The sequence below is a fragment of the Thermobia domestica genome, chromosome 18 (assembly GCF_964235325.1).
Source record: "Thermobia domestica chromosome 18, izTheDome1.hap1.1, whole genome shotgun sequence".
Classification (NCBI taxonomy): Eukaryota; Metazoa; Arthropoda; class Insecta; order Zygentoma; family Lepismatidae; genus Thermobia; species Thermobia domestica.
Window position 1 is genome coordinate 44308157 of NC_137471.1, and position 5949 is coordinate 44314105.

The window sequence follows — 5949 nt, forward strand, 5'->3', positions numbered from 1 at the left end:
GTCAGAGCTAAACCGGGCCCCTTTGCAAAACGTATTGACGAGCCTAACCTAAACACAAGCCTCTTACTTGCTAACGTAGAAACGTGGTCGGGAGGTGTAAGGCATGTAGAAATTGTATTTTTAGTAACCATGAGTATGGTCGACTTCCATGTTTTTCCTTTTACTTTTTGCAGCTACTTCGGAACGTTCAATTTTTATTCTTTACTAATTGCAAATGGCGTTTACATTCAAAATATGAGGAATTTTGGTGGCATTTGTTCGGATATTCTTCTCTTTCGAAATGAAGACAAGAACAAAAGCAATACGCAAAGACAAAAAGTATTATCAGTACTAAACATTACCAATAATAATTGCTACGAAAAACTAAATACGACCTCTTTTACCATCTCTCATGAGTTGTATGTATTATTAACAAAAATTTTTAAAAATGTCCTTGCCGAGGATTCGAACTTGCGTCCTTTGCATTTGTAAGCCAGCACCCTAACCACTACACCAAGATCATGGCATGGTGATCGTTTAGTTGTCGGCGTATTTGTTGTATATGTGTTTTATGTTCCCACTTCGACAATTTTTACTCTTTTTTTGTATGTTTAACAGCTGTTTCTGGCTTTCTCTTTCGGTGTCGTCCTTTATTTACACAATGCACTATTCGTATTCACAGCTTGTGCCCCTCTGCAATGTCTTATTGAGATTAAGCTTTTCTTTTTGCCCCTCAGTAAACATTTGATTGATTTAATTCTCATACTCTCCACGGATGGAGCGCAGGAATGCCAGACTCGAAAAATAGGTGTACATTTACTTTCCTGACAGATCATACCAGGGAAATAGTTTTCCAGTTTATCCCTTCTATACTGGCTTAGAACCCCACCAACTACATTATGTAGGTGAACAAGTGTATGCCTTTCCGTTCAACAATCAGATAGCAGAAGATATATGAAATTTATATTAGTACTTTTTTAAGGACAGTTTCAGGCCATGTGCTATTGTAACATTGTATCCTATAGTTCTCTGTTAATTTTCTCTCACCATCTTTATTCCACAAATGATTCGTATTTCATTTACCTATTGTGTTCCCAACTTACACGTCATATCTCTGAGACGTTAAACTAAAGTTTTACTTTGTTTTATGTTATTTAACCTTCGTGCATCTCTGGTGCATGGGGTCCTTTGTTCGATTCCAGCATGCGCCAAGTGAGCTTTGTGGTGGATAAACTTTGTGTACGTGGGTTTTCTCGGGGTTCTCCCGTTTCTTCTTTCTTCATTTTATTTATTTATTTAACCTTCTTTACTCTGCCTGTTTGAAAATGTTCCACATTTGGAAACGAGATATTGCTTTTTATTTATAATATTCGTATGAAACTGCTTCTGCTCTTTTAAGCTAAGCAGTTTTTAGACTTGTAAACTGGAAAGTCTTATAGAGCGGCTGTCCGTCCGTCAGTCAGCAGCGATCAGAGCGAAAACGCTAAGAAGTAGCGAGAAGTGGATTTTCTAAATTGATTCAGTGTCGCAAAAATAGGTTCCATCTTGTCTCTTAACCCTCTGTTCAAACCGGAAGTGACGTAACAGGGTCCATACTGGTCAAGGAAATCTCAGAGAAAATGGTGCAGGTTAGAGAATCTCAGGGAAAAAGACTAGAAATTAGGGGTCAGGAAAATTTTATAAAATATATTTTTCTAACATTAATTACACGCCAATTTTGGCTTAACCAACCATTTTGAGAGTAATTGATTGTCAGACGTTTATAGGTAGATATTAATGATCATAGTATGGGACGTTGCTCAGATTTTTATGAGAGATAAGTGGGATGTACGTATGAGCAGCAACTAATTATTTGTCTGTATAGAATAAATATTCCCAGATATAAATATTCACCGTTATTTATTCCATATTTGTAAATCAACGTCATCCGACACCTGTCATAGAAGTCAGGGAATTTCCTGCCAAAGGTTAGGGAAAGTCAGGGAAATAGATTCCTCCAGATCAATAGGAACTCTGTATAAATCAACATTTGCAGTTTCAACGTTAATCACTATACAGCAAAAACGATAATATATACACCGAGAAGCTTTTTTAGAATCGATTTAACGTCTCAAGAATAGACCCAGTTTCTATCCTTGTCTCTACTAAAACCGGAAGTAATAGAACTTTACAATCACTTTCGGTTTTAATGATCTTCATAGAACGAACTCGGTAAGAGATAGTGATAAATGGGTTTCTAATATAAACTCAGTGCCCCAAGAATAAGTTTCATTCCACTATTTAAATCGGAAGTAGTATAAACTGGTACAAGTTCCAGTTTTAATATTGATTCCTACATAGTAATAATTGTGAGAGAGAACGAAAAATTGTTTTTAATATGGATTCAGCGTCCAAAGAAAAGTTCCATCTTTGGCCTTATCCCTCTGTTACAACCGAAAGTTATAGATCTATCGGAGTTAGTATACAGGATGCGACAGTGGATCGGGCGATTTTAAAAACGTTATTACGAGAAAATGATGAAATTTATTTGGGTGTAACAAGCCGAAATACAAACTGGACATAAAAGCATTAGGAAACAGTGTGGCACAAAATAAAGAAAAGAATGTTCCACCGAAAACGTAACTACCTAAAAATGACATTTTGCAGATGACCTCCATTCCGCTGCACACATTTGGTAACCCTTTTGCTAAGGTCACTCATTACTCTTTGCAGCTTATATAAGGGAATTCTCGGAACTTTTTCGTGAATGCGACATTTCAGTTCTGGAATTGATAAGAATTGACATACAGACACAAGGAAACTCTGTCTTTGAAAAAAGATAATTGTGAACATTTTCTTTTGTGGTGCAATACTGCTTTATTATTATTATTTTGTGCAACACTGCTTTCTGTTCGGTAATTTAAATTCACAAATAAATAAATTGATTCATGTTTATTTGTATTCTAACTTGTCATCCAAATAAATTTCATCACGTTTTTAAAATCTCACCATCCACTGCTGCCCCCTGTATTAAATGCGCACACTTTGGAAGAATTTCTAGTTTCACAATATCAAATAGAATTCACTTCATTTTTTTCTGAATTATGGAAGAATATTCTGGAATTGAAAGCTTTTTTACTCTTAAAAATGGCTTCAGTATATTCAAGGATTTTGATGTTTGATTTTAAATAGTATTTCGATTTCTTTCTTGAATTTATATTTTCTGACTTTACATGTTCCTAATGTATTTTTATTTATTGTTTAATTTCAGAAACTGAAGCTCTGCAAATAAAAAAGAAGACTTAGCAGTTCGTGTGTGAGGTTCATGATATAACGATTAAATTTGTGGTCTTAATGGAAGTGATCTTACCGTGAATTGAACTTTTGTGAAGGAACAAGCTTCCTTTAGTCCAGAATTAAACAGACAATTTGTATCATATTGATGCACAAGTATGAAAGAAGTATTAAAATATACAGTGTTCGTCCTGTTGTGGAAAAAAAATAAAAACAAAAAATGTTGATCACGATTAACTTCTTTAGAAGTACAGTTGTAGACATTGAGAAAGCCTAATATTTGCGTTTTTATTTAAACTACCTTTGTCTGTGCTGAATTTGGTTAGGAATTTTTATTAAATAGAAACAACAATTTTGAAAAAATAATGGGAGGTATCTGTGAATTTGTAAGTTATTTAAAGGTTCCAAAATAAGGAGAAAACAAAGACCACTTTTAAACCTGAGGCTTCATAGATTTGAAAGTGTTATACGTGGGTGGTTCAATACAGAAGGCTGTGTCAGCCTTATGGTAGTGAAGTACAGACCCGTGCCTTAGGGCGTAAAACCCCGTTTCCACCAGCGATCATGTTCGATGTGAGAGCCCTGTTGCTGAACGATTGCACGACATCGTAGTTTCCACTGAAGGAGACCTCTATTGAGCACTGCCTGATCCAATTTCACCCACTCCTCCGTGCACACTTTCCAAAGGCCACCAGTGTAGTCGGACGACGCTTATTGATGTTCCGTTTCAGGAGGCCGAAAGCACAGAAGTCCATAGGGGATGCATCTGGTGGCTTGACGGGGATTTCTCGAAATGGGATAGCCTTTACACCTGTCTCCTGTTCCATACGTGTCATCTAGCCCACCGTTCGTTTGGCAGTATGGCTGCTGGCGGATGAATACTCTGTCAGTGTCATTGCCATACAAAGCCGGAGCATGTTGGCGATAGATGGGTTCCAGTACATGCTCGATATAATACGCTGCATTCACCTTGACATTTGATGACACCCGATGTATCTGAAGCTTTCCTTTTGCACAGAAACCCGTCACTACCATAAATCCGTTTGGAAAACTCTCCTTGCAGGAGCGAACCCACTTTGTATGATCGGTTCCATCACTGCGGCGGTAGTAAATTGCACGCATCTGCTGGGATCCTGTCAAATAGACCCATACTTCATCTAAGGTGATCACATAACGCCATTTGTCACCTGTCAGGTAACCTTCATACAGCCTTTTGCATGCCCCACGCCGTTCTGCGATGTGCGTTGGCTTCAGAACATGGACCCGCCGCTTGTGTGCACTTCTGAGTCCCAAATTGTCGCGTATGATTCGGTGTACAGTTGCAGTTGACCGTCCAACACGCCTTGCTATGTCACTTGGGTGGGTGGATTCTCCTGGGTCACAAACCGGCGGACCTTGGCAATGACATCTTGACTGCGTTGTGGAGCCGGTTGCTTCTTTTGCCCCTTTTGACGACGCATGGCAATGGTTTGCTCTGGGTTTGCATTGCGATGGATGGCTGCATTAATTCCCTTATCAGACACTGTGAAACCTTCCTTCTTGCACTGCGCTATTATTCGACAATAGCTGAAGCCTATATCAGAAAGTGCTACGATATAGCCCTCCCAAAAAGGGTCGATTTTCGGCGTCATTCTGCTCACACACGTCTCTCTTCTGCACGGCTTGTACACAAGTATCTGGCTACTCCGTACTGCCTGCGTCACGTTGCTGACGCGAAACTAGCGCCTCTGGTGGCGACTGCAAATTGCTACTATAAGGATGAAACAGCCTTCTGTATATGTTTCCTAAGCTGTAAAATATTCGTTTTTAAGATACATTTGTAAACTATACATACATGTGTAGGTGAGTCCTTCCTCACTTCTCCACATAATTAATCCCCATTGAAATCCAGGCATTTGTCCAAACCCTTCGCAAAAAATCAGGGCTCTAGCTATTTAGCACCACTCTCTTCACATTCCGCTCCATTTCTTCTTCACTTTACAAATGTGTACATTTAACTATTTTATACATTATCGTTATGCCGATGGCATTTTACTACTTGTACGTAATGAAAATACTCTTTTACAAATATTTGAGCAGTTCAATAATCAGCATCATTGGTTGAAGTTTACTCTTAAGCGTGAATCTGATAACTTCTTCCTTTTTTTAGATTTACTGATTACCTGAGCGCGTAATAAATTTATAACAAAAATATATCGAAAACTCATTGCATGCACTATTTACGTACATCAATAATCACCCCATCCACCACTGTATAAGACCAATATTTGTAAGAATTTCTTTCGTAGGGCATTACTAATCTGTGATCATTCAAGTTATTTCAATAATGAAATACAGCTTTTATATGAAATAGGGCAGAAGAACTATTATAAGTTGCGTATCTTACAAAAATGGTTTAATCAAACACGTAGATCGGTGAAGAAGAAAAAAAAAATTGGAATTCCATATTTTTTACAGTTATCAACAAAAGTTCAACGTATTCTTGCAGAACATAACATATCTGTTTCCAGTAACCTCCCCTCCAAAAAAAAGGTTAGAAAAGCATCTCACTGGCTTTAAAAGTTACTTTATTCATCCATTAAATAAGTCAAGTATTTATCGTGCTCGGTGTGAATGTGATCCTTCATATATAGGTCAAACCAAGCGCAATATTGACAGCCGAATTAAAGAGCACATTAGACAATCAAAAAAGTCACA

The 5949-nt window shown here is 37.7% G+C and overlaps 1 protein-coding gene across 1 annotated transcript in view; it reads left to right on the forward strand.

Moving 5' to 3' along the window:
- The window catches only part of Nop10 (Nop10 ribonucleoprotein), a 26597-nt gene extending 23068 nt beyond the window's left edge, over positions 1-3529 (forward strand). The window contains exon 4 of the mRNA XM_081746718.1: positions 3230-3529. The gene's annotated coding sequence lies outside the window, so the exon portion shown is untranslated. The remainder of the gene's footprint in view (positions 1-3229) is intronic.
- Positions 3530-5949: the final 2420 nt, after the last annotated feature.